The sequence below is a fragment of the Centruroides vittatus genome, unplaced genomic scaffold, assembly GCF_030686945.1.
Source record: "Centruroides vittatus isolate TY-2023 unplaced genomic scaffold, ASM3068694v2 contig_460, whole genome shotgun sequence".
In the NCBI taxonomy this organism is placed as follows: domain Eukaryota; kingdom Metazoa; phylum Arthropoda; class Arachnida; order Scorpiones; family Buthidae; genus Centruroides; species Centruroides vittatus.
The window spans coordinates 3,054,962-3,067,013 of record NW_027122256.1 but is presented as its reverse complement, the minus strand read 5'-3'; the positions used below and the strand labels follow the sequence as shown (position 1 = coordinate 3,067,013).

Here is a 12,052-nt window from a genome sequence, read left to right as displayed (position 1 = left end):
TAAATAAAAGACTAAGTCCTACGAAAAGAGGGCTAATCCTAAATGATTTTATTAAAAATTAGTGTTCTAAATAAAAAGAACTCGCGAGAACGATGATCCTTTGAAAGCTACAAATAAAGCGAGAAGAGAAGGGGTGGTTGTTATCCTTGATTGATGTGTTTTATATAAAATTTTATATAAAATATAAAATAAAAAAAATGCTTGATGTTATAATTTCTAACTCTAACTTTTATTTAATTAGATAGACTTTTATTAATTTAGATTATTTTTAACCTAAACAAATAAATGCAATATAATTAAAATCCTCTAAATTCGATTTTTGAGACCAAAAAAAAAAAAAAAATCAGCTTATCTCAAAGATTACTTAACTTAAAATTAAATGAATAAATATATATATATATTGTTTATATCGCAATTTAGTATAACATCAATAAATAATTTTAAAAGTAAACTATGCATTAAAAAATTTATTATAAGATATATTTAATATAAATTCAAGTGAATATCGAATTCAAAATTTATAGACAACTTTGAACTAAAGTAAATATTTTAAGATAAGAAAACTATAAATATTTTATATTTAGAAACTTTTAAATAAATCATAACACTTATCAAATAATTTAAGTTATAAAATTTCACAATATTTTGATAAATAAACTGAATTTAATTTTTTGTCTAAGTAAAAATACGTGCAAATTTTACGTTGAAAACCCGAAGAAGTTAGGTTTTAGCTTCAGAATTGGAATAAGTGGTCTTAATTCTAAGAAATTTGAAATGAAAATTTCGAAAAATCCATTTTGATCCAATTGAATAAACCCGCAAGTATTTGCCTAGAATCTATTTCCAGAGAAAGCTTTTCCACTTTAAGAGGACTTGATCAGATATATTCTTTCTTTAATAAAAAACAAATTATCATTCATAAATTTGGAATCAGTGACACAAAGAATAAAGAATTTTCAATAAAAAAAGTTACTTTTCATGTAGAATTTGAGTTTTGAAAATAAATTTCTACGATATAGTATTATGAAATTGATTTAACGTACTGTACATATATATATAATTGTTGAGTTAAAATATATATAGCCTATATATATTTTAACTCAGCAATTTACCATATAAATATTTACTTTATATTTTGAATAACAAACAAATTTAATAACCTTTGAAAATTTTTGCAAGTTTCTTATCGTTAAATTTTAACTGAATTTTTATAACCTTCAATATGAAGCGTAGAAAATTGTTTGTTACCAACATTGGTGTGTTTTCCTATATACAGGTAAGATTTGCATTAACATAAAAATTAAGAATTTAAAATAATTTCTTTTTAAACAATTAAGTATTAAGTGAATTTTAATTAAAAATTACTTTTTGCAAAATGAAATTATTTCTGACAAGAATTTGAAGGTTTCATAGAATTCAAGTATAGCCTACTTTATATTATCGATTAATTCATTTTGTGATAATTTATTTTTAATTATTTCGTCTTCACAATACAAACGGTGAAAATTGAGGAAGTCTTCATTAAATTGTTGAAATGCATAATAATGCCTTAATTATAAAGTAATAAAATATTTTAATTGGATAAGAAGTTCCAGGTAATCCTAATTAAAATACTGTATTCAATGCTGTCTGAAGCATATTTAACAGTCCGAACACAACCAAATTTTATATGTTGACGTTTCTGGGCATGCAAAAATAATTTCCCGGAAAAAATTTGGTTCTAAAACTCACCACTAAAAGTAGTTGTGATGCAGCAAAAAGAAAAAAATACTTAACCTAAGCACACGTTCTATGGTCAATTTTTGAGTATAAAACGACACTTGAAATACTATTATTACTCTAAATCAGCAGCAATGGTTGTTACTGTGCTTGAATGCGCTTTTTTTGTGAAGCTGTTTAATAAAAACAATATTATGATACGTTAAGAAATTGTACTTAGGTTTTGTTACCGTTCACAGAACCACAAATCCACAAGCTCTGCAGTAAAGCGCCGTGCGAAGCGTCAATTTCCATTCAATGCATCAATGTTAGAACTGATCAATGGCTTGAACATCGATTCTAAGATGACGCCGTATGTACTACGTGCGTTAGTTCGGCCACTGGCAGCAGGCACGTATCCAGAATATTTTATTTTATATAGCCGAAGTACGAAGAGATAGTTTGATTATTTTCGTAAAATATCATGATTCCTCGATGAACATATCTGTAGGAGTTTATTTGAAGACCCGGGTTTTTTGTCGAGGTCGGGGTATATCACCTTGCAACAGGAAACCAGTGAGTAAAAATTGAAAAATAACCCTTTAATTTCTCGTATATTTTCTGAACTATCTAAACCATTTACTGACCGTATTTATGAGCTAAAATTACAACTTGAAACAAATACTGTTAACGATTCAGCGTCTTTCAATTCGGTTATTATGTTGTTATTCGTGTTTGCTTCGATTTTGTCGTAGGAATAAAAATCTGACCACCATCTGGTTCAAATTCACCACCTCCTTTTGAAAGAGATGTTGAGTTTAAACCAGTTTTTCTAATTATCTTTCAGCTGATGAACTCTCGACTTATAAACTCATTTATGACTTTCCCGCAATCAGTATACGACAATATTTATAATTTTATTTTAAAAGAAAATATCTACGTGAACCTTGAAATAGAAAGTGTTATTTATTAAGTGAGTAAAGTAGAATTTTAGTCACTTTAAACTACATTACCCTGTACAGTACATCACTTCAACATGATTTTCATGATTTACATTCAACAGCTCATTTATTCCCGGAGTTTAATAGAAGAAATACAATAATTACGCTATTGGGTGATCAAGAGTAAACAAAAGTTAGATAGAAAATTAAAGTTTCATATAATCAAATATTCGAAAAATAACACAGAATTTTTAATACTGTACATAGTAATCGACGAAATGTAAGAATATTGCTATAAAATGCAGTTATGCATTATCTTTGTGAAATTAATTAGCTAGACCACAACCAGACATAACCATCGATCCATCGTCGATGATTTAACAAACCATCGATAATTTTAAAGTCACCGCACAGCACTACTGTAATTGTCAGTTTTGGAATTAGATTTTTTCCTGCGGACATTTATTTGCATGTCAGAAAACGTCTGAATGCAAAGTATGCTTGAGTTTGGACTGCTACATTTCCCTCCAGATTACGTTGAATATAAATATTTAATTATGCTTACCCTATATCTATATAAACCGTTTGATATGCATTGCAAGAATAAAAGAGAAAAATTTAAAATAAATAAATATTGTTTATTTAATCGTGATCAAGATTTGAACAATCATAAATAATAATCTAAAGAAAAAATAAATGAATAATTAAATTTAGAATAACTGAACAGCAATGTTAGAAGAAAATCTATAAAAATTTCAAGAATTTAGATTACGTTTATTAATTTTTTCTTTTGTTATTTCAAGATTTTCTCTGAGAATGTTAGTTATAATTTCGCTGAATATCACAAATTTATATCACTTTTAATTTTAATTCAAATATTTTCCATTTCCTTAATTTTCGAGGAAATTATTCTTTACATTAGACACAAAAGTTGCATTGAAAAACTTAATACATATTGTATACATAACGATTTAAAAAAATAATTTATCGTAAACAAAGAGCTAATTAATTATTTTAATGAATGATGAAAAATTTATATGAGTTGCTTCGTTCCTAACAGCCCATTTTCATTTAGAGTAACGTTCCAAAAGCAGAAAGATGATAAAAATCACTATTTAACGAAGTTAATTTTTTTTAATGGAAAGTAATTTGCAGATAATAACGATAGATAAATATCATTATGATATAGATATTATAATATTATGAAATAAAATATCAGAAATATTTGTTTAGTGCAAACAAAGAAAAGAATTGAAATTAGAACAATTTATATGCGATATTATATATATATAATATATTATTATTCTATTGCATATAAATTGTTCTAATTTAAATTTGTCTATCTTCAATACATGTTACACAGTATATTATTTATATTAATAATTATTTGTGAATGATTGTTTATTTATTTTCTTTTTATTAATTAGTTTCATTTCTTCAACAACTTTTTCTTGCTTTTAATAAAATATACAAAAAGGTGATTTTTCAATAACTTTGAAAAATAGGAAAAAAATTATTAGTTGAGAAGTAATTAGGTAAAAAATTTACTTTTTGAATGTAAAACTTCTTATAACTTTTAAACATGATTTTACTTAAAGCTAAAACTGCCAAAGAAACCTCATGTGGGACAATTTTATGTTTATTTAATATAATTTTTTACAAGTTTATCTAAATTAATCTTTCAATATAACAATAAAATTTGAAGTTGAAATGAAAAATAATAATTTAATCTGATTAAGTAAATTTAATATTAGAACTAATAAATATATGCTTAATTTATCATAATTCAATCTACAAAATAAATTCAAATTCACAAATATATTTAATATAATTATTAGGTAACTAATATAAAATTCTAAATTTAATTTATAAAATTAATTTTAAAAATCAACCGTGAAATGTTTAAAATTATAACAAACAATATATATAAAAATTGACTTTGACTTGTGAATTACATTTTACAGCTCTTAAACATTTGAATAAATAAACATTAATTTATATGTAATAGTAATAATTTTTCTGTCATTAAAATACATTAATTATACTCTACTGGTAAACATATTAAATATAAATTCTTGCATTTTAATTCATGTAAATGATAGGATCAAGTCAATATATTTATCATAATATCTTTAAATATGTTTTATATTATATAAACAATTTGAAGATTTACAAATATGCATATACTGTATCTTAAAATTGTTGAAATATTAATCATAAGTTGTAAATTATAAATATGTAAATTGCAATGCTTGAAAATGTAAGAATTTACAAAACTGTCTTTGCTAACGTTTGAATGAATTAAATACCGGTATATTTAAATGATATTAATCGAAATTAATTTGTCATTAAAATTGTTTGTTTTTTAATAAGGTAGTTGGGAAGATGCCAGTTCGAGAAAGATAGTATATTTGTAACAAGTTCATCAGCCAACAGAGATTTCCGTAACTCATTTGTAATTATTGTTGTTTACGTGTACAGAGTAAGACATAATTTCTTTTCGTTCATTCATTTATTTCAAGAATCTGCGAATTTATTCTCATTGTTGCTGTTTAGAAGACATGTCATAATATTTCTCTTGCTGATAGTAAAGACTGTGTTTGATATAAGCCGCTATCTTTACATATTAGGAACTACGTGGCTTGGCTAACAAAGGGTGTGGCCGTGTTTCCAAAGAGCCAGTTTCAGAGTAGATCACGGTAGCATGTTTTTCTGATGTTTAGGTTAAGATGCCACGTTATATTCGGTGCAAATGTGGTTGGATTGAATGCACCGTATGTAAAAATGGTTTCAGAGACTACTGTGGGAAATGCATGTAAAGATATTTGTGTTCTGTTTTTACTATTTTTGAAATTTACGGAAATTTAATAAATGTAATGCCAGAATGTTTAGTGAAGCGCTGTAAAATATGCATACAATAATGTTATGAATTTAGTGATATTTATTATACAACATGTAACATTATAAAAATATTTTTTTTTTGTTGACTAATTCCTATTTCGTACCATTTGCATCTTACTCTATGTCTGGGAAGATAAATTTCCTACCTTTCATAACTGCTTAGTTGCTTACTACGTTGCCAATAAAAATGTAGTGTTTTCCAATGAAGCACAGTTAAACAAATGCCTCACAATTATCCTGTAAAATCTTCAAAGGTTAATGACGAGTAATTTACCGTATATTACGACATGTCCTTAGCAAATGCATCTTCTAACATATATTTATATCTTTTTAATATGTCTAATATATTTAATTTAATCTAATATTCAATAAAAACAAAATATTCAAAAATATTCGCTCTAAATGCAATAAATTTAAAATGAAAATAAATACAAACAGCTTAGTTTATTTAATTAAATTTTTAAAATATATACTTAACACTACACTAACTAAAACATAAACTAAAATATTAAGCTCTTAATTTTCAAAATTTTCATAAATGCTGTATTTGATAAAAGTAAATGGAAACTAGTATTTTATTAAAAATTACTAAATAAAGTAAAACATTTGTATTTGTTTACTTTAACAAAACTTTTTACTACTAAAAAGCGTTTTAAAAAAATAAATTGCAACACTTAATAAAGAATAATTGTAAGAATGTACTGTACGTTATAACGTTTTCTCTAGCACAGTAAATCGTCAAATACATTGGTTGTAAACAGAATTTATTATAGCGCATTCAATACAATTACTAAAATGTACAGTACGTTATTAAATTGTTTATAAGTTCTAACATAATTTATTGTAAAAAACAATTCAAAACACGATATAAATAGAAATATATTCTTTCCTCCTTTTATACCTTACTAAACATGTTGTAAACATGTTTAATATTCATTTTATATTAATGATACTAATGCCCGAATTTGTTTATTTTTATCTGTAAATATGGCTAAAATTTCACTGATTACAAGAAAATTTGAATTTTAATTAAAGTTTATAATTAAACAAAATGTTAAAGTTTTTTTAGAAAAGATTTATACTTTTATTTAAATTTTTCAATTTTATTTAAAATTTCAAGTTGTCTAAATCTATTCTAAGCATTCTTAAATTCAATCTTATGTAAAATTTTGAAGAAAGAAATACGTCAAACTGTGTCATGAATTCAGTCACTCATCCATAATATAAATTTAAGAAAGTATTGAGATCCATCAGTGAAGAATTCAAATTTAAATTTTCCATTACTGTTCCAGATATGCTTAAACATAACATTTTAAATAAATGTGCACAGATTAAAGTATGGGAAAGTGACGCTTGCTTGTTAATCCTTCGACGAATTAAATAATTATTATTCAAGCTTAAAATAAATAAATATGTTGAATCACGCTTAAATTTTTAACCACAGAATATGGATTAAAATAATTAAATTTATGACAGATATAAAATTAAAAGATTTACTACAGTATACAATATATAGAATAAATGACAATGTATAAATTATATTTTGAAAATTGTTTTAATGTAAAAAAGATGTCTTTATGATCATAGTAATTTCATACACGCACGATCTTGAATTAATTATATAAAGATTCATAATTAACTTTATAAATCTTTATATAATAAGAATGAATAGTTTTTTCCGGTTTTAAATAGACTTAATAATGGTATATTTTATCTTATATAATTTAATAACATAGTAATATTTTAAATATTTTTACATAATATAAAATTTATAATTAAATTTGTATTTTAAACTTCAAAAACTTATTTAAATATTAGGAAAAAAATTTCTGTTTACATTTTAGTCTAATATCAAAAATCAATTTTATATACTACAGTTATTACGGTATTAATAACATTAATTAAATGCAATTTAATCCATCAAGAATCTGAAATAAATTACAACATTATTATTCTAACTCTCTTTAAGCTCTTAATGTGTTCGTGAAACAGAAAAATTAATTATAATCCATAAAAGATTCCGTTATATCTAATATTTTTAAATCGCATTTAATAAATCTTTGGTTTATATTTTGGAAAGCGTTTAACTACAGTATTTAAATTATGAATACAAAAAAACTATTTTCTTATTAATTCTATCGTTTAAGTTAGTAATTTTTTTTTACTTGTTTCTTTAACGTTGCTTTGTTGAAACGAGAATATCCATTTCACTCCGCAATAAAATATAAACAGCTGTTAGATGTAAGTTAGTTTTTCTGTACTGTTAAAATTTATAGTCTATTAGTTTAAATCAATACTACACATAACACTGATTCAAGCGAATAAACTATAATTTAACTCTATAAGTAAACTAGAAAATTAACTAAGAAAAGTTATCAATTTAAACCTGTATTACACTGTAAATTAATAGTTCTACACGCTAAACTATCAAAGTTTATTAATAATTATAACTTATATAAATATATTCCCGTAAATTTAAGAAGTTTAGGATTTTTTATTCTATATAGATTTTTTTTGTAAGTGTTTTCTATTATAATAGTGCATAAAATTATTTCCAAATTTCAGTTTAGATTTTATACATAAGTAGCATATAGTATTTAAAATTTTACTCTATGCGATCCGATTATTATACTCTAGTGTCAAATTGTTTTATAATTTTATTCGTAAAACTTTTGTAAAAGAAAAAGTATATATATATAATAAAGTTTGATTTGTTTTTTATCATAAAATACCATAAAAGTAATAATGCAGGTTATACAGTATATAATTATGATAAATATCTATAAGGAGAACGAAGTATTTGAAGGAGAGAAAAGCCTTAATGGATACTATACTTGGCCAAAACACATCTATAGATATCTGCAAAAAAGCTAGTAAAGTGACTTTGCTAAAGTCTAAAATTTTTAGCAGTTGCACAAAAAGAAGATCTCGCTTCAAAATAGAAAGCGCTTACATTTATTGAAATTGTCGTATTCAATGTGCTATATTTAAAACATGCAAACGTATCAAACATTCTTTCAAAACAATTCAATATTTCTTGAGTTAATTATTAGAATATGTCAATATTTTGAAACTTTCTATGTCAGAATATGTCAATATACAAGTAATTAAACATTAACGACTTTTAAAATGTAACTTATAAATATTAAAATATTTTCCAAAAGTAAATATTTCGGGTAAAATTTTAGTAAATTTATTAAATGTTTCTTGTAAATATTTAATTGAAATTATTAAAAGTAATCATTTCTTTAGATAAGATGAATTAACTTAATTTTCTGGTGATCATTTAAAAGTTTCTTAATAAATAAGTAAACTAAGAAGAAATTATAAGAAAATGGCCTCTAGCGTATCGTATGAGAATGAGGAAGATATAACGATGATACAAGTGTAATATATATTATTTATGGTTAATCAGTGGGTAATATTTTGAAATTATTGTTTATTCTAACAGGAGCAAGTAATATTCTTGAAATAAATTTATCTCTAAATTAGTTTTCGAGAAAATACTTTATAAAACAAAGTATTTTCTCCCTTTAGTCATATGACTATTTAGAATTGTTACAATACACGAAAAATAAAGTATCGTATTTGTAATTGTACTAAAACTTTTGATATAAATATCTTTTTCTTTATTCTTTCGTGATATGAATGTATATAAATCGCCAACAAAGGAATAAGAAGTTCGACCAGCGCAATTCGAAATTCTACTATTTGGTAAAGTTAAAGGATTGATTCTTCAGAAACTTCACTCATTGGAGTCATAAACTATACTTATTCTTTACTACAAAATAATTTGAAAAAGTACTTTTGAAAAACTTTTATATAAATTAATGATTTTGTCGAAAAGTAGTAACAAGTTTTCAAAGTATAGAATTAGAAGTATTGTATTTTGTTATTAACATTCTATTTAAAACGTAATTTTTCTATTCTTAATAAGAAATTTAATTATTTATACCGTGCTATAGGGTTAGAGTTTAAATAATAAAATATAATTCGTCTAGATTAAAATATATCAACAATTTCTTTTTTATTTAAGGTTAATTCTGCATTATAGCATATATTTATTGGAAATTATATGAGAATATATTGATAAAATATTTGTTAAAGAAATGCTATCTTTATCATATTTGTAATATTTGTAAGAAATAAAGAATATTAATAAATTCAATTTAGTTAAATATGGTTTGAGCTAATTAGTAGATCAAAACGATAGAAATCGTATAGATGCATTTGAATGATAGAAAAATCCATTTCAATTTAATTAAGTTGAATTTCGCTTTTCAGTTGATAAAATCAAGCTGTACATTTTTAATTGATTTTAAATTTCATCATGTTTCAATAAAATTTTTTCTTTTGTTTTCAAATATTAAGGTTGTTCTTATGTTAAACGAATTAAATTGTTTAAAACGAAAATATGAAAATTCAAAATCAAAAAATTATACAATTTTGCTTTAATTTCGACTATTTCGGTCCCAACTAACTTTAATTTATAAATATTTATTTATCTTTATGTTCATCCTCCTTTAATCTATATTACATATTTGAATTGAGTAAACTTTTAGAGAAATGAAAATTTCACGTTTATCTTCGGCATCTGTCGGTATTTTATTTGACGCTAATCAAATAATTTTAATTTAAAAGCTATAATATCATATTTATAAATTATTCGGAGGGAAAATAGTTTATTTAAAAGCTAAACTTTCAAATAATTTGTTAATAGAGAAAATATGATAAATTAAATGACATCTATGATACGTGTCCGATCGTTTAACTTTTAACGATCATTAATACATTTTACATTAAAATTAATTACCTACAAAATATTTACATTTTTATCTTTACTTCAAATTTTAAAAATGTCATAGATCATGTCCTTGAATTATACATATTACTAGCATTTGAAGAATCTCATAGGTACAGCAGTTTATGAAATAGTAGGATGAAATAAAAGCAGCAAGAACAGAAAAAATCCTTGGGGAAGTTGCCTCTCAGATGTTTTCAGCCGATTTACCTTTACTTCCCACGTTTTAGCTTCTATAATAATAACTATTTATATCTATGTCCACTTAGAAATTAGTCGAATTTTATTTGTCGACGATATAATTAAAGATTTAGTAAACATTCATTAAAATAAAGACATTTTCGCAACTTTCATTTAAATTTCAAAACACCAGTGTAAACAGTAAACACGAATTCGATTCATAAATAACATTTTCGCATATTATTAAAGGTGATAAAATACAAGAAACAATACTAAAAATATTATTATATTTAATTTTAAAAAATAAAGTAATTTAATGTTGCTTTTAAATATTTATTTATTTATTTAAATATTACAAAAATACAGATTATATTATTGCAATTAGAGATAATTGTTAACCGTTATTTTTACTTGAATATCTTAGAAGTGAATTGCCTTTAGCATAATATTCATCAGTTTTGTAATTTTGATCGAAAAATAAAATATTTAAATTGAATTCGATTTGTTTTATACATTATATATATATATATATTAATAAGTTATTTTAATCAATTAGATAGTAAATGAATAATATTATATAAATATATATAATGTTTAAAAACATATTCAGTACAATAATTTACTGCTGTTATTAAAAATATAATTTATTTTATTAATTTACTAAGCGATTTTTAAATGAAAGATTTAAAAAAAGATGAAATTATAAATAAAGAAGCTTTTATTATAACGTATGTAGTCATTTAAATTAAAATATTTTATCCATTTTCAAATTATTCTAAGTTTTTAATAGTTTATAACATTTAATTAAATTACGTAACAAACTTCAACGATAAAATTAAAGCGTAACTAAAGCGAAGTATCAAATATAATAGTAAAATGATATTTATACGACTTATTTACTATATTTATACATTAAAACAGTATAATTAAGTCAATAACCACTTACTTCTGAACTTCTTAATGTTTCCGCGAGCCGCTTCCTTCTTAGTCGGTAGATGATAGACTGAAATAAAATACGAAGCGCCGTTATGCCTTCTGGTGGCGAATAACGAAAATATAATCACGTGACTTTCATTCATTCTCTTTTACTCGATATTATTACGATCGACGTTTCGATTATATCGTGTAATTTATGAAATTATTTACTCAATAAAATAGTGAGAATAAATAAATTTATCGTCTTTTTAAATAAATAAATTACTAATTTTACTTATACAGTTGCATTAAATAATAAAATTACGTTTTAAATTTTAAAAAATATTTTTATAATTTTATTAGATATTTTATAAAGGTGTATTAAATGATTTTAAAAAAAAATTTTAAATAAATAATTAAAATTCTAGCAGTTGTTTGTCTATTATCAAGATTGAAAACCTACTTACTATTCTCCCAATTTATTTAGATGTGTAACAACGTAGATAACTTTGATATACATTTTTTTCTTCTTCTTCTTCAATACTGTTCCTTGTATAATTGCAAGCAACGAGTTCTGAATACCTCAGATAAACACGCTTTTATTCGATAAGCGATG

The 12,052-nt window shown here is 23.4% G+C and overlaps 1 protein-coding gene across 1 annotated transcript in view; it reads right to left on the bottom strand.

Annotated features, from left to right (window-relative positions):
- Positions 1-11,524, bottom strand: part of LOC136977560 (diuretic hormone receptor-like) — a 72,437-nt gene extending 60,913 nt beyond the window's left edge. Inside the window, exon 1 of the mRNA XM_067273055.1 lies at positions 11,468-11,524. The gene's annotated coding sequence lies outside the window, so the exon portion shown is untranslated. The remainder of the gene's footprint in view (positions 1-11,467) is intronic.
- Positions 11,525-12,052: the final 528 nt, after the last annotated feature.